The sequence below is a fragment of the Phasianus colchicus genome, chromosome 7, assembly GCF_987193195.1.
Source record: "Phasianus colchicus chromosome 7, bPhaCol1.hap1.1, whole genome shotgun sequence".
Classification (NCBI taxonomy): domain Eukaryota; kingdom Metazoa; phylum Chordata; class Aves; order Galliformes; family Phasianidae; genus Phasianus; species Phasianus colchicus.
The window spans coordinates 2,626,928-2,645,607 of record NC_143442.1 but is presented as its reverse complement, the minus strand read 5'-3'; the positions used below and the strand labels follow the sequence as shown (position 1 = coordinate 2,645,607).

The following is an 18,680-nucleotide window of genomic DNA, read 5'->3' as shown; positions in this document are numbered from 1 at the left end:
TGTAACTATATGTTATATGCAGACATGTGAAAGTATGTGCATGCATGTATGTATATCCCTATGTATAGGTAATACACATATTTGAAATACACATGTATACTTCATCATATCAGCAATCCAAACTCCTTGCTCTGATATCCTTTTTTATCCATGTGAGATTGTCCTTAAAGACTCTAGAATCTAAGAAGAGATTTTTTTTTTCCTTCTAGCAACATTCTCTGCAATTAATAATAGCCACTGTAGATAGTGATAATGAAAGGAGGAGACAGGTAAAGGCCTTCACTAATAATGAATTCATGCTGGCAATTTGGTTTTATTATTAAGTATGCAAAACTAAGAAAACAAACAACACTCTTAGCCCAACCTCTCACCTAGAGAAGCATAGCTGACAATCTCATTTCAGATCTCTCATGCCAGTCGTTTCTGCAAATTTCAGTTTCAGATCCAGATCTGGTATTAGCAAAGAATCAACAGCATTACTATATGAAGGAAATACTTTTTAAATAATATAAAATGTGATTTACAGGTGAATGTACAGAACTACACAGACAGTATTCTTCATATTCATTTCTATATATCTACAAAATAAGTGCTCTCCCTACATCCCTCCTTTTAGAAGGGATTCAGTCTTGGAAGAAAGCCTCCAGTTAAGGCATTGTTCCATCACACAACTCCTCAGTTAGGCCAACATGGAGATTCCCAGTTGCTAGAGATTATGACAAGACAGCATTGATTTAATGGCTTTTAAATTTTTGTCAAACCTTGAATGGATGGCATTTCTCTGACTGTATTAGCCTACAGTGTAAAACCATCTCCAGGCTCCAAGTTTCATGAAATATAGCTAGAAATAAAGTAAGCCAGTCCATTTCAAATTTCAGGACATTTCATATGCTGTCAAAAGTACATAAAATAAGAAATGAGACATGACAAGGACCTTGTATGGAACTGTGAAGCTAACAGATAGATGAACGTAAATGTCTTTGAATACTGATTTATTTGAATATATTTCTTAAGTCCTGCTGACATTATTTGTACATTTGGGGATTTCAATGACAAAGGCAAAAAATGTTATGATTACTTTTTATTTAGAGTGGGACCACAACTTTTGCCATTTACACACACTGAGTGCAGCAAGCAATGCAGAATGCAAACACACTGTAAACATTTTCCATATTGTGAACTTCTGTTGGCCCTTCAGATCAGTAAGTTTCCTAATTACCACGAATATATCAAACATCCATGCCATGGCTCTCATACTGATGTAAACAATTGGGGAAGAAGAAGATAAAACTGATGGAACGACTTCTGCAGTATCCATGACAAATCTGAGGAATAGAACCATATTCTCCCATCTCTTCAAGTGATGCATGGACCTCAGAGCAATTGTCTCCCTCTGTTTCTACTGAAAGGAGGTGAGTACTGAAGTGAATCAGTTCCTCACTTTGGAAAAGGATTGTAAATGAAGTAAATCCTGGGGCTGACAATACAGTGCTTGGAGGGACACACAGGTACATAATTTTGGGAGAACTGAGCCAAGTGGGATGATACACTTTGTATAACGAAACTGTCTGCTATTATTTGGTCTCTTTGAGTTCAAGGAATCAGAATGTGAGTTATTTACAATTAATGCTGCAATAAGCACAGTTTAAGGGAGCATATACCTGACTTTCATATTCACGTTCCTCTCATTTTGGAAGCTCCTTGACAAAAAAGAGGCAACTCCCAATAGGAATAAGAACTATGAGGAAAAAAAGGCAGTAAAGGAAACATGAAGCAAGAATGCCATTGGGCCCATAAATGGAAATGTCACCAGCAGCATCTACAAACTTCAACTCCTCAGAGAAACCAGACTTCAATATAAACCTTATATCATTCCCACAGCACATTTCAAATATTTGTATTTTTATAGTACGTATATTTTGATCTTGTTGGTTTAGATTTTGGAAAGAGGAAGAAACTTTCAGAACAATTCCTGTCCAGTATGAAAGCAGGACCAAAATGGAACACGAGAAGCGACCCAAGTTCCATCACTACAAATGGCTTTGGACTGCTCCTGCCAAATCCCAAGTCCATTTTTAACATAAAATACCCAAAGCTATTAAGGTGTAGCTCTTATACTATTGGTGTTGATTTCACTGTCATTCCTAGGCAATTAAAGAATTTCCAAATTTGGAAACAAGCAAGAACTTAAAATTAAAAAGCCCATATACTACATTGGAATCACCCACTAGCTAGAAGAGTCTGAAGCATTATCTGTTAACAAGCTCCACAGATTACACTGGTATTAAAGGAGCAGAATGTGGTCCTTGAGTTTTCTACTGAAGAAAGATGTGGATTTCCATTAAAGCTGGTAAAAGCTCAAGCAAAAGGAAGATCAGGAAATGTACTTCATTCCGATCACTGTAACCTGAGGATGATCATTGGCTTTTCTCTCCTTATGCCTCCACAACAAAGAACAAAAGGCCAGAATTTTAGGACTCATTTCAGCATAAAATTGCTTTCCTATTTCCTTTCTGAAATAGGTTTCGTCTATCTAATTCCAAAGAAGTTCATAACTGTATTTTTAGAAAAGCAATTTGGAATTTAACAAATACAGACACTGGGAAATGTCTTTGTGCCTTCTTACTTTCACAAAAAGACATTAAGGTCATACATTTATTTTTTTTTTTCAAAAGTGGAGATTGCTTTGGAGTGGTTGTTACCATGACTACCAAATTTGGAACCAAATAAAACTGCTGAAACTGGAACCCAGAAAGACGTATAGAATGCACATGATTTGATCCACAAAAACTGTGACTCAGAGTTATGGAAAATCTTCCCAGATGCTCTCTGAAGCACTCCAAAAGAAGGAAGAGAGACCTCCAGTGTCTGCACCAAATTAATTAACAGAGCTCTTAGCCCATTTTGTAGCATCCATTTCAACGTTGCCACCACTTTTTGTTTGATGTGAGCCTTCACTGCCCGCTCCTCCAGCCTGCCTTTGGTTTTGCTCTCAGCTTCTCCTGCCCTCAGCAGAGAGAACTCCAGGGAGCAGGAATCTGATTCACTTCTGTCACACAAAATAATGTGAAACGATAAAATCTGACTTCATCAGATTTATTCAGCCAAAAAGGCATGCTGTCCTTTCACATATGTTGTTCAGTGCACTCGCCTCCCATCGCAAAAAGGTTTCTCTGCTACGGAATTCAGGACTCTTCAAAGTTTGAGAAAGACTGAGACTGAAAGGGCTGAAGGGGGTGACAGGTGGGTTCATTCTCAAAGAGCGATGAGGCTATTTTAAATATTTAATGTGCTGAAAAATATATGGGAAGGAGAATAATGTGAAGTTGGCTTTAGTGTGATAACGTAACGCTGCATTTTGTCTATCTATGTTGCTGCCACATTATACAGAACTATATAAAAGAAAATGGCAAATTTCAAATCAGTCATCATTGTGCTATCAGCTTAAAAAATCTTTTCTTTCTTTTTCCTTTTTTCCAGTGCAATCAATAAACAAGCCATGGCTATCAATCTCCAAGCTCTGTAGCAGTATTTTATTTTCAAGCTGATAGCTTTACGTGATGAATTACAGCCATTAGAAAGCACAACAGTGTGTTACTGTAGCTTCAGCACAGTTGTGTCGCTGACAGAATAAGGTGGGAGGGTTTGCTTATTATTACTGTCTGCATTTGAGGTGTAAATATTAGCTCAAAGATGCACCATGCCCAACTTAATTTTTTCCAAATATTTGAAATGACATTTCAGGGTTATTTCCCCAATAAATATTATGTACTTGCAACATCTGAATGCTGCTTTATGTTCAAATGTTTGGAGAGGTAACCATTTCTGTCACCAAATGTAGGTGAAAAAAATCATCCGAAGCATTTATCTGCCAGCCAGGTACATTAAAAAGTCCACAAAGGCAGCATCGTGACTGCAGAATGAATTGTAACGAGGCACCTCTGACTTAGGAAGTGAGACAAAGAATCCTTTTAGTAAATAATTATGCACAAAGTGTAATAGAAGTCATCCCAGCAACACCGAGCTCCTGCGCTACACAGCTTAACAAGCTGCCAAAAGTCTGAGCTGAGCTAGCAGAAGTGACTCTGTGTGCCAGTAAAACAGAACAGCTTTACCATCTCTGAGACCTTTCTTCTAAATCTCTTCTGCGTAAAAGCTTTTCTGCTCCCACCCTCGTAGCAGCCAACATAAAAGCTTCGGATGGATTGAGGGGCTCGAAATTAAAATAGGTCTCTCCTACACTGTTAATGTCACCAAAAATGCCCTGGTAGGAGGTATACTGGGAGAGCAGACACAGGAAATTGGTTTTGTGACTGGAGAAGTTGGTCTTTGGAGCCAGTGGCTTGGCAGGGGGGAGAGAAGATGGGAGCAGCCCAAGCTGGGAGCAGTGCAGGATAAAAGCCCCAGGATGAAGGATGGGGGAGAATGCAGAGAGGGCACGGGGAATGGAGAAAATGAGGGAAGGGGAAGAAAGTGCCTGGCCATCTCTGGTAGTTATGAGCAGTCCAGAGCTGAGATTAGAGCTACATTAGGAGAAAAAGCTGCCACTGCCAAACTTAATGGGCTTTGGATGTGAGACACTGCATTATGCTCCTGGGTCTGCTAATACCTAACGTGTCTGCAGATGTCAGAGGTGATGGCTGCAAACTCTGAGCACATGCTGCTTAGGCAATGCTTACACAATCCTTGCTGTTTTCTGTCGCGTGAACAGGAAGAGGTTGAAATTAAGTAAATAAAATTGAATAAAAGAACAGCTAACAATTAATTCTCATCCCCAGGTAGACCTCTGTGGCATCACAAACCTTTTGGCAGTGTACAGGATCTATCTGAAGCACTAGAGGAGTGTCATAAATGAAGAGTCCCATGTACTGGTATCATAACTGAGATCACTTTTTGAACAGGAGGAATAATAAAAAGGTTCACTGAGATGATTTTAACTTGACTGATGGTAGTTCTTACAAAAGTGACTTTAAAATTTCTACCTGTTTATCAAAGGAAGAATAAAGCCTCATTTCTTCTGTTAGTGGCAATATATAAGCTAAGATCTAATTATTTTTTTTTCTGTTTCATGTGTGTTATCAACTGAAAATTAAACATCTGGTGTATTAAATTTCCAAGTGAGCATTAAGGCTCTCCATCTTCTTCACAGTAAGCTATGTTATAGGTTATAATATAACCCACCCACATTATGTCCTACCAGCAGATTAAGTTATAACCTATCTGTAGATCAAATAACTCACCTGCAAATTTAATAAATCAATCAATAAATATGTAGTACAGTGAACAACACTTACCAAAACAGTCGTTGCATTTTACACAGTGGACAGCCAATATCTCCATTCACTTATGTATGCACAAAATACCTTACGAATCAACAAAAGCCAAGTACCCTTGGCCCATCCACGTCTAAAAATGTTTCACACCTCCATGGCATTTGCATTCACTGACACCAGTAAGAGCCAGGCTAGAACAGGCTGCAGATCTCGGCACGCAATCCAGTACTTCGTGCTTTTCTATCTAACTCAATATGCAACTAGTTAGGAAGATAGAAATAACACAGCACCTGTCATTCACTGCAATAGTCTCATCTCCTTTCTCCCTTTACGTTTTCCAGCTCAATGCAACGACCCACCTGTCTGCTCCCAGTCCACGACGGCGTGCCTCTTAATCTGCTGCACACAGTGCTGAAGATTTCTATGACAAGCACATTAGAATTGTACTCAACTCTAATACAGGCCAATATTAAGATCATCCCTTTTAAGAACCTTGCTGCACTTTCGCAGCAACTGATCTAATCCTATTGCACATTTTTTTCATTATATGCAAGCTGCCATCTTGTAAGAAAGGAAGAATAAACATATGGATATGAAATATGTTGGAATAATCCCTTCCTGCACTGATACATCACTGTATAGACATTGGAGAACACATAATATCGAGCTTTGTGCATGTTGTGATATTTCACACCGCCTCCCATTTCACATGGAAAAGGCATTTGACTTTGTCTGATATGAACTCGGTTTCTCCTAGATTTACCACCAAGAAGAATCCAACTATCTGAAGAATTCTTCCTCTTTTCAGAAAATATCTTATAAATTTAAGCACGAGGTATTAAAAAAGCATCAAAATTACAATGGATAATGGAGAGAAAGACAACATAAAGTAGTGAACTGCATGGTTCAGTATTTTTTGAAGAGAACAGGGAAAAACTAATCTGTGCAGCAGCTAAAAAGCTATTGAATACTTATTGACATTTAAGAATTAAACACTTCAGACTTAAAATTATTATTTATTAAAAGCAAATAAACAAGAAGAATATTCAAAAAACCCTATTTTTTTTTTTGCTTTGCTTTCTAAAGAACGTGTGGATCCAAATAAATATGAAACAGCAGCGAACAAATGTATATCCTAAGTGATGCAGAGACCCTGACAGGGAAGAGTTTGCTGAGAGAGAGAAAACAAGTAAGTGAGGAGCCAAGATGTGTGTCTGTCTGTGCTCCTGGAAGATTAATAAGCAAATGATACATCATCGCTCCTCTTCTAACAATTGAGAAGCTTATCTGGTCTTTTTGGGAATCTATCTCAATATGACAAGTTGCTGCCAGGACTTCCACACTCTCCATGCAGATAATTAAACCGGTCAAAATATTATTTGGAATGATGAAATCAGAGGAAAATGAATGGCTGGCTTTTGAGTAGTCTGAAAACCTCTGAAGTCAGCAGTGTGGAACATGCTCAGGATGAGGCTGGGAAGAACAGGGATGACAGGCACAAGATCTCATTAAAAAACAGTTCTGCACTGCAACATTCTACTTCATAGCTGGAATCTATTGTTTCCTTCCTTTTCGTTTGGTTTCCGTTGAATTAATGTGGATACTAAGAAAAAAATCTTGTGTAAAACCTACCCCAGAACCGAGTGAGCAGCATAGTTGCATAGCATCTAGTCAGCACCAAGCATCTGCACTTGCACCTTCTGTGTCCCATGTCTGGAAGGAGAAAGTGATGACTTTTTGTCAGTGTTGTTCCCTCACTGCACAGCATGGGAATGGCTCATCCAGCTTCATTGCTTACCTCACATCTTGTCATATGAAAAATGGACTGCTGGCATCACAAGGGTCTTGCTTTAATTAATCACATCTTCTCACAGTGTTGTTATTATTACTGAAGTGCAGATCCGCCACACTAATGAGTGTCCTGGAAATATATGCATCTAAATGGCTAGATGTTGGAGATACTTAATATCATTGGATGCCTTAATGAAAAATGCAATGTTTTGAGTCATACTTTGACCTGGATGTGCTTTCATTAATTACATCAAACTATTGTGAGTGCCATGGAGAAGTGCAGCAGGAACTCAGCTTAGCCTGATGCTCCCTATAGCCCAGGGATGGCCAGGGCAGTTTCTGAAGGTCCACCCATCAGAAAGCAAAGCTATGCCCATGCACAATGATCTCAATATGCACAAGGCAGTACATCAACTGGGTTTTTCAAGTCTTTCTCTCCTCACACTGATTAACTTTCTAGAATAAAGCCAAGCTTTGTCATCTATAGGTAACTTGTAAATAGATGCAAAAATGCCCCCCATTTCCCACTCATATTTGAAAGGGACTGGGACTGCTGAGAATTTAAAAGCTAGAGATCTTTCAGAGATACCAGCAACACGTTTTGATCTTTAAATACTATCCTTAAAAACAAAATCCTCCAAACCTCCATTTATAGGCTTATTTTCATGATGACAGTTTCGCTACATTTGTTGAATTGTAAACCATGTAAAGCTCAGCAATAAAACGTCTGCAATCTGTAGCGGTAATGGGAGGCATGTCTCATAAACAAGATAAGTTGTTCCTTGCCAATATTGTTACACTTCATAAATACGAACTCAAGTCTGTTTTGCGTTTCCTAGATCAGTAGCAGACTTTTATTTTAATTAAACACAACATATAAAATATTCATTTCAAAAACAAACATCATTGTTTTAAAGACATTATACCAAATTAAATTATATTGCTTTTGCCATAAAGTTCTTGCACAAAAGAACAATTTTGAATTCTGAGTGGATTGAGACAGCGCAAGTGTCCATCAAAATCCAGTAGTAAGAAGATGATAGCAGTCCTACAAATAAATAAACTATTTATATTTCCTGATAATGTAAGTGCTTATATGAACTCATTCCAATTCCCAAAGACTACTCATCTCTGCTGTGGTTGTAATTAAGAACTACATCACGTGGCAGTGAGGAAAATGGTTCCAGTCCCATTTTATGCAGCAGAACTACTAAGTGTTTCACTTCGCAGTGACATGATTTATAGCCTCATTTCATTAGATTAATATTGGATATCTTGTAGACAGTCATCTTTGACAGGCTCTATCCCAAAAGTACTTTGGTTTTGGAATCTACTGCTTGGGTATAGGCGGACCAAGATCTCAAAGCATGACCACAACATATGTCAGCTAGAACCTATTCAAGAGAAATGGTATTTCTGGTTTAGTAATATGAATGAATAGAATCACAGAAGGGTTGGCTGGCAGGGAGCACTGGGTATCATTTGGTCCAAAGGCCCTGCTCCAGCAGCAGGGACACTCAGAGCAGGTCACCATACTTCTGGATTTATCATTATTTCAGATGTGCCTAAGAGATGTAATTAATTATAGAAATAAAGCTTTTAAATTTTAAGTACAGAGGAATTCTAGGAGTTGAGAGGAAATTATCTGAATTACCTGAAACATCTGAATGCTAACTTTTGCTATAGCACTTGCAACCCACAACCACATAGGCATGTTGATCCATAAAAAGCTTCCTGTATGGCCATATATCACTCAGCTGTAAATCTATCAAAACAGCTAGCACCAGGAATGCAGTGTCATTCCAGTCTGAAGTTTCTACCCATATTAATTCATTGCATATGGATATAATCTTAGAGTTAAGTCGTTTTAATGGGTTTCAGCTTTTATAATATTCTAACATTGCTACATTAAGTGGTCAGTTGTAAAAGACAAACAATACTGAAAATATTTCTACCTCTAGTTGATTTACTTAAAAATAAACATGAAAAATTATATAAATAAAGTTACATTAGTAAATAGCTGGCACTAATGAGACTAAAATCCAACTAACACACAGGACAGGAAGGAGTTAAGTACAATTCTATACTGAGAAGGAAAATGTGAAGCAGGAATCCTGTCTGTCTCCTATGTTTAAGCTTATCAGAAAGCAACTTGAGCCCTGGCACAAACACTTTAAACTCCCTAGAAAAGGCTGGACCAAGCTGGATAAGTGTTTACTGAACTCATTTGGTCATTGTTTCCTGTAAGCCTGACTTCCAGTGTTGATGATGCTTTAACCACGCAGCCATCTATTCTTATGAAAGTGAAGAAGTTAAATTTAATAAATCAAACTCATTTTCAACACATTATTGAACTGGTCAGCTATTGCCCTTCAGATGGATTCCTAGTGTGGACCAGTTTCCTAATCAATACTTTCCTAATGAAAAGTTTCAGTGTTTTCAGATTTTGACATCAAAGAGGGGTAAAAGCTCCAATCCCTTCTTCCACCAAAGTAACTAGATGGACTATCTCTGTTTACCCTACAAGTTGAATGAGATTTCTACCAATGCCTGGAAGAACCTAGGCACATCAGCTCACTTTGTGCTTCACCAGGTGAGGACTGAATCAAGATTTCTCTCCTGTCCTCTGCAATGCATCTGGTGTTGGCAGAGAGCATGGGCAGGGCAGCATGTCCTTACTTCTCGTATGACCCCACGTCTATCAGTAAGGCAGTATCAAGCTTGAGTTTGGCTGAGAAACACAGAATTTCAGGTACAGCACCTCCCAAGAGGGACTGAGACACTGCCATGCAAAGTGACTGCATCCAGACGCCTAATGCTTCTGCACATTTTTTTTTCATCTCACAGGGCTTTAAAATGTCACCACCTTCTCTAATAGAAGACTGAACAAGAGCTGGGCTTCTGAAAGTGTGTTGCTTTTGGAAGACATTTTGTGCCATTAAAGTCTTCCTATTCCCCTAAGCAAACACAATCTCCTGAGTTCCCTGCTTTCAGATGTCTAGTCCTTTCCAAGTTAGTCTGACCCTTTCCACAGAAGTCTGTTCCTTGATTGGATATCATATTCTTTACAAGCTGCAAATATTTGCATCATGTGAAAGAAGTGACTCATCAAGGAGATGTAATTACAGTGTAAGCCAAGAGGATGAATGTACATATAGTGCAACGCAGCTCAGATGTGACATCCCTGCTGCCACTGCCACCATCCCCACCATCACCATTGTTCTTTGTCTTGAGTGGCTGTGAACTGCATTTTTGCCAATCTGAATGAATTGTTATTGTAAATAACAACTAAATTAACTTTGCTATTTGATTAGCATGGCAAAAGCCTTGAGCTGCTTATTTTATAATCATTCCAATCACATTTTTGATCGGTAGCTTTATCGTGATGCTTTCATAAGCAAGAATTTGCATAGCATTTCTCAAATTCAGAATACTAGACCAATATTGATACGAATACTAGAACAAAATCAGCAGCTGAAAACATGTTACCCCCATTTTACAGATGGGAATGCAAGCACTACGTTGAAAGACTTCTACATAACCACATATTAAGTTATTAGCACAAAGTATATAGCAATTATTTCTGTAAAAGTTAAGGATATGTTTTATAGGGAATATATAAAGCATGTACATGAAATTAAGCATGTTCGTAATTACTGTGATGACTCAAGGAATGTTTCAGCAGGTGTGGAAGCAGAGTCACACCTACTGAACAGGAAAGGGAATATGAAATTGCCTTTTTATAATCGTACCAGTTAGGCAAAAAAGCCATTTAGAAAAACATATACTAAAATTTTCTGCCAAGTTAAATACTTTCTAACACATTAACTGTTATTAAAATATCTAAGCAAATCCCCTGATATCTTTATTTTTCCTAAACAGGCACAATATGCCTCCAATGTACTGTACAATGCTAATAAATGGTTACGTACCTCCTGTTATACGTGTATTACAGCATGGAGGCTACAACAGGACGTATCTGGGTGTAGGATTCTGTGTACATACTACCAAGGAAGCAAATGAATGTGCCTCATGTTGGGTTTGCTGCCGTTAGGAAGAACTAAACCCCCCTGCCAGGTTTTGGCTGGGGTCCCTAGAGCCAGTAATTCCCTGCACCAGAGAGGTAGGATCAAGGAGCACCGCTGTTATTTTTCAGCTGGACCAAAGTCTCCATTCAGCAACATTTTCCAAAGTTAAGAAATTTACTTCCATCAATTCTAAATATATGTGGAGTTAAATATAGTAAACCTCGACTTGAAAAATCACGGCTAAAGCTAACATACACTTGGTCTCAGTCTGCACACCAGCTGCGGATAAAAATGTGCTGAAAAGTAGAACATTTTGTCTCTTTTCATTTATCAAACATTCAGTTGCAAACACACAGTCATCTGTTTAAGAAGAGCTGAGAATCTGTTAAAATTATTCATTTGATGGTTTTGTGAATTTGAATCACAATTTTCTTTGGGATTTCAATTCTCAGGTAACTTTGCAGATAACACTTTCAATCACAAACCCTTCATTCCTGGAGGACTGTTTTTGTGGGTTTTTTTTACACATTTTGACAACAATTTTTTACTTACTTGTTCAACTAATGAATTAATTCAGATAAGCAAGGTCATCCTGCAAGTTGTAAAACATATCTGCATCATCTCTGCAGATCAATGAATCGCTCCAACGCTCACTGCAGTAGTTAGGCATTACAGACAGGTAGCATGGATTGCAATATATTGTCAATCTGTCAAGTCTTTGACATCTTCGTATTTCACAAGGAAGAATATATGTGTTTGTATGATTAATTAAATCCCTAAGAGATCAGGGATAAGACGATGGAGAGCCCAGGTGGATTCCAGACTAAAGGTTGAAGCAAACTTCTCACTTTATCCTTTATTTCCATTTCACATCTCTAAGAACAATGGATGATGATACAGGGGTCAACTGAACTGGTGATTCTTGGCAAGCAAAATAAAATTTTTTCAGTGTCTAGAACACATATATCTACATCCAAGCTAATTCTGATCTCTTTAAGACCAACAGGAAGTATGTTTACTCCTTGAATGCTGCCATTTCCTCACTTGCTCACTCTCTCTCTTTCCAGTCCATTCTGTCGACTTAAAAACTACCTGTGCCCTTCCCATTGCCCTTTCTCCTCTTTTCTCCTTTATTTCTGGGTTTTCTGGAGCTGTCCTTCCTCTCTCCCTGGCATCTCTTCCCCCTGACTCACTTCCAGGTTGCCTCGCTCCACTTGGACACCTCCATCATCACCAAAGAGCCACCTTCCAAAGTTATGAAGATTGCAGATCTCCCTGTCTTCTTCCTGATCTCAAAAGAAATAGTATGACTTCATCTTTTTTTAGCTCTCCTATCAACTCATTTCTTTTCCTCTTTTTCCCCCTTTTTCCCCTTTTTTCCCCTGACCTTCGCTTCCAAGCCTCCATCGCCATTTTTATCCTCCCCACTCTCTACAGAGGAGGCTGGCTCTCCAAGACACAAATAAATGACATTTGCAGTCACGCAGTTTTGACTTATCTATATATTCGAGGGCACCATCCTACTCAACTACCTCCTCATCCTCTCCCAGACGTTCCCCCAAAACTCATGGCTTTCCTGATGATAGGAAAAGAGTTCATCAAACTGCTCTGCGAGTGAACCTCCTACACCCCAGGATAAAAATAAGCAACAACAGTCAGACATATTGCTAAGAAACCATATGCTCCTCATTTCTGGCTACCACCAGAAGAAATGGGAATTGCTGGTGCTGCAGGTCCCTAGCAATCGAAACACATGAGAAGGAAAAATAATAATAATATATTCTTCAGATAAGTTTGAAGTACTGGCAATCTGATGAATTGCACTGGCTCTAATTTTTATTTCCCGTTAAAAGGTCCGTTGTGTTATTTTTCTTCCCAATCCAGAGACCCAGACAGCTGGAGGTGTTTAAAGAAAAGAATATTCTCCTTTTTTTTTTTTTTTTCCCCTGCAATGTAGAATTCCTATTCTTATATTAGTTTTTACTCTTAGAAGCTTGAGCTGAAATTTGAGTTCCACTGCAATGCTCCCTCTAATTGCCTTGAATAATTCAAATTTTACCACTCTCAGGGGCACAACTGGAGCCAGACTGTTATAAGCCCTATTTGCTACTCTGGAGCCAACAAAATAAGTATGCTTTATGCTGTAGAGCACACTGAGCTTAAGTTACATTATTTTGTTTGTTTCAAATTTAGACAAGTGAAGAAATCACAGAGGATTGGCTTGTCAGAGGAGCCTACCAATAAACACAGAACAAGCCAGATTTTACATATAAAGCAGCAGGAATACTTCAAGATCACAACGTAGCCCTGAAACTTCTATTTTGCTGAATAAAATTAGAAAAGGCCTAAACTCTGGGATCTCTCTATTTTTGGCTCAAGAGAGAAATTCTGAAGCTGCTGATGATTTGAAATGGGTCCTGAAGAGAGGGAAGGAAGGAAATTAGGATTTTTTTTTAACTTAAAAAATTGTCTCGCCTGTGTAATAACACTGAGCATGACTGTCACTGTGAAGACATATTAGCTCATTTAGGTAATTAGTGTGAGCAGCATGTTTCCCTGCTTATTCCATTCAATTATAGGGTGCTCACTTTGTCATTACTGGAGTATCTTAATGTGACTTGTAATTAGTGTAATTACAATCCAATGTTAATTATATCTGCCACTTAGACATAATTTTATATAGTAATGGTCTTATTCTCAATAACCTTATTATGTTGTTTATTCAAACAGGAATTTAGCCTTCTTTCATGCGTCAAATATGGAGATTACAAAAAGTACTGCCTGTCATTTTTGTAGTTATGACTAGGGGATCTCTGCATTGCAAAATCATATTTGGGGCAATCAATGAATGGAGAAAACCAAATTATAGAGACTGATTATTAGAGGCATGCTGAACTAACAAAAATAATTTGCACAGAAGGCACATTAAGGCATTGCTGCTTCATGCACAGAGAAGGGTCAGTGTCCATGAGTCTACAGAACAAGAGACTGCAACACACACAGCAAACATGGCGGGGTGACTTCCATTGGCAACCTCACCATTTCTCTTATTCGGAGTGCAATAAAATAGCAACACTGGATTTGACAAATAACATCTACTGAGCCATTTCTTAAGGACAACGACACCGTTCAGCACAAGCTCTCAATATGGGTTTTTCTTTCTCCACAGGCTTCATTTCTCTGATTCTCTGCATTCTGGGGGAGCACAGCCATACCTACTGTGGTTTTAGTTCAGACAAGGAGTGGGATTTTGCACAGTTCTCTTTGCTTCCAGAGCTTTGCTTCACCCTGTTGGGTTTCTTCCAGATGAAGCCAAAGCGAGAGACACCCCAGGAAACCTCCTTGTGCCCCACAGAACAGTGCTCTCCCATGGCACCAAACCACAGCCCAACCCCACCAAACACGGCCACGGGCTCCCAGCACAATCTTGCTCCTGCTCTCTGAGGGCCCCACCATTTGCTGCTACAGCTTTAAGCTCATTACAGAGCAAAGACCGAGCAATTCTGTACAGTAAGGTTTTCTTGGAATTAGCCCAAGAGTGAAATAAACTCTCTCTGGAAGTGAAGGGCGATGCAGACCCAAACCATGCTCTACCCCATGTTCTTTTACCTACTGTCGCTAACATACATAGTTACATATGTTTAGATTTAGAAAACCTAAAACACCCAGTCAAAACAATGCGCGTTTCTTCCTCCATGAAGGCTCAAAAGGACAAGTAACACATGACAAATATTAGTCATGTTATTTAATGCACAATGTTGAAAAGTGGCATAAGAACCGGAGGAGCAGAGAAGGGAATTTGGCAGCTCTCTGGGAGATGGAAACCGAGATCTCTCCTAATCCATGTCTTTTACTGAGAATCTGAAAAGGGTTTCAAGCTTTGAGCTCACTCTTCGGAGGCTAATGAATCATTCAGATTTCCATGGCTCAGGGTGATGTCCCAAGACAGCTGGCAGCTTTCTTTGAGCTTAAGAAAATCAAGAAGTTTTGAAATGAGAGCACAGAGGTAATGAAAATAAAAGTAAATCACAGGCGTGTACACCGAGGAATGGCGTTATCGCTAACTCAGCTGGATAACCATGACACATTTTCCAGCGCTGAAGAGAGGCTTAGGGAGCAAAATCTCATGTTGTGAGCTAAGCCCTCTCCTTTGCTTTCTGCTGCTGAGAAGCCTTTCTCTCAGCTTGGGGTGGTTCTTCGTGCTGCCCAATGGACTCACAGTGCTCAGTCCTCGGTAGGACTTAGATCCCCATTCCAGGTACAGCACCGCATGCTGCACAGAGCAGAATTTCCAGATAACTCTCTGCGTCAGCCAGGAAAACTATTATCTGTGAAACAGCAAGAGAGCTCCCATATTCCTCAGCCTTCTCGCAGTAACTTGAATGGTTTGTTCTTGTTTGACTTCCCAGCTATCGCCTCTTGGAAAATGTGTGCCCAGGGTACGAAATCTGCTTAGATTGACTTTAGAACTTCACATCATTATGGAAAAAGAAAATAAAATTTAAATTATATATCAACATTTTATGTATGTCCCAAAGGAAAAGGAATACTAATTACTGCTTGATTCAGTGGTTGAACGGAACACATCTGGAATATCCCAATTCTATTATCAGGTTATTTTAAGCAGACAGTGCCTATTAGCTGTGACCAGAAACTTAACAGGTGAAGGCATCTCAAACATAAATTATTTTACACAAGGTTGCTGAGGTAGATGCCTTACCATTATGTAATCAAAGCCTCACCATTATGTAATTAAACTTATAAATACATCACTTGGTTATACAATAACTATAATCTATCCTTCAATATAAATCTTGCAGATACTTCATCAATTGTGATTTCCCAATGGCTGCCAATTAAGTCATCTTTCTGCCAATCAGGCTCAGTAAATTGGCAGGCCTACCTGTTCTACTTCCTCTTTTTGACTCAAAGTTCATCTCCTAATACCAAGCGGTGAATTTTCCAGCTCTCCAATGATTAAAGTCATTCAGCCTTCAGCTCTGTGCACCGCTGTAATCACCTCCAAAAGTGCTGCCTGCTGCACTTTATTGCTTAAATACAGCCAGCAGGGGCGTTCTGGAATGTGCATTCAAACCAAGGCTGCTCATTAACTATTAACCAGCAGCTATCCTAACCCATCTTGCTCCATTTTCTCTGGAACTGATCAGTCTTCACCTGGAAGGACAAAGCAGAGAACAACAGGTCCACTCCCCAACAGCACCTCCTGTCCTTTACCATCTAGCTGTCCTATTGAAACAGTGCAGTGTGTGTGTGATAAGAGGTTAGTTTCCTATCTTTTAGTACTTTAAAAGTACTGTTACTGACTACTATGGCTATGTTTAAACTATGCCTGTAAATGAACTAGAATAAGAGAGGTCTGTATTAGCCCTATATATTCTTAGCACTAGGAGATACCAGGAGATGGTTATGCCTTCAGGAATCATTTTTATTTGGAGATGCTTCTTCACCTTAGAGAGGTCAGGATTGACCACATCTGAGCCCACGTTACTGGCCACACTGCCTGTTAAGGAGGGATTTCCCCAGGCAATCTCCAGGATGGGATTCTGCTTTCCATGCAGGTACCTAATAGCGTCACACTGACCCTGGAATCACAGGATCCAGGCAGGAGGAGATACCCAAAGATACTCACTTATCAAGCACCACTATGGTGCTCCTCAGAAACATTTCACCTTGTCCTGTCCTGAAACTTGCAAGGATTAACTTCTCACAGCCTCCGTAGGGAATTTGTTGCAGTATTTGTGTATCTTCATATTATGAACTTTTCCTTCACTTTTTAAGCCAGCTCTTCCTTGCTGTGATGTTTTGAGATCATTACTCTTCTAACAAAAGGGGCATCAAGAATAGATTGCTTCTTTTCTTCTCACAGCAGCATTTCACACATTTGAAGGCTATTACTGCCACTGAGCATCCTGAAGCTAGAGGAGAAAACGGTGCAAAGACAAGATGTGGGAAATAAGCTTAACCTCTTCATTCTCAGATTCTCCCCATCATTCTTACAGGCTTCCCTCTTAGTCACTACCTGCACCCAGCACAGTGCCACAGGGATGAAGTGCAATGCCACGCATCTTTGCTTCAGCTAAGATGGCACTGCTTTGTCTCCAAAGCATGACGACAGCCCCTGAGCCTCTGTGATCCCAGATTCCACAGCAAGGGATGAGAAAGTAGAGCTGGACTGTCATTAGCAGGGCACCCAGAGCTAGAAGAGAGCTCAGAGGTGATGAGCATCTTACCTACTGCACAACTGCAGCTCTGAGGCTGGGTCTTGATGAAGACAATTAACATCTGAATTCCAATGTGGACAGACAGCCTGTCATATATCTGCATCAGCACTGAATTCTTGTACAGTAACCATAATGTCAAGTCAGAAACCAATGATGAAGTAAGCCAATTACTGTACTGCAGACACTCAAGTCACTTTAATGCACAGCAAATACAACACTACTTTAATTACAGTTACAGACATGTACATTTGTTTTACTTAGTAATTAAAATGTCCTGTTGTACTTAATAATGTTATCTGTATTCTTTGGTTAAGTGTGATTTAATTTGCTTTCCTAAGAAAGCTGGGTGTAATTTAAAATGAACAATGCACCTCTTTTGCAGATATTTTTTGTCTAATGCTATTGCTTTCCATGACTACAGATCTAGAAGACAGAAAATTTCCTGAATTTGCTCACAAAGTTTATAGAAGTCCAATGTTCTAAAGCCCAAGACAACATTTATTTGTGAACTGTTCAGGGACCTGATACCCTTCTTATTCGTTACGTCTTCAGCACAGCTCCCAGCAGCACAAAGGACTGCAGCTACAAATCTGGTCTGTAGCTGATGTCATTATTACTTGCCCTGTCACAGCACAGCTCTCTAAGAATGATCAAGGATGGAAAAAGTTATGGGAAGGAAGAGGAATTCAGCACACACTCAGGGGTGAAATGCTGCAGACTGCAGTACTGACCACCATCCAACCTGCACAGAGCAGGACCAAGAGCTCTAAACCAGAGCTTGGCTGGCTTGCCTTTCTAGAAAAAAAAAAAAAAAAAGAGCCTTTTGTAAACAGCACGAGCAAACAGCGTGCTCTCACAGCCTCTCTGAGGATGTCTTCATTTGTGCTTCTGAGCAGCAAACAACCCATTCCAAAACGTGCTCTGCCCTGACAGCGTGCCAGCAGCAGAACTTCTCCATCTTACAGGGTCATAGAAGTGCGGATATTGTGAAAGCATTTGCAAGAGACGACCTGTTTTAATCTCAGCTGTCATTTCCAATGCTGTTTAAGTTCACAGAGTCTCTCTAGGAAGGATGGGGAAATGTTTAAACATTATTCAACCCCTTCCTGTAAATTTGAATACTGTTTTTATTCCTTATCTCAGGCTGGAGAATCTCAAACCGGATCTGAGATCCTGTTCTCCCTGTATGAGTCACTGGTAGATCACAGAGAAAATAATGCCAATGTTCACTTAAAAGTGGTTATGCTCAGATCCAGATTCACAAACTTTTGTGCTATCTTAGTTCAAGAACTGGAATTCTGCCAGCTTACCTTTCCTGCACGGGCTTGATTTTGCTAGACTGTGCA

General features: G+C 39.5%; 1 long non-coding RNA gene across 4 annotated transcripts in view; it reads right to left on the bottom strand.

Annotated features, from left to right (window-relative positions):
• Window positions 1-18,680, bottom strand: part of LOC149917173 (uncharacterized) — a 426,137-nt gene that overhangs the window by 217,149 nt on the left and 190,308 nt on the right. The window lies entirely within an intron of this gene.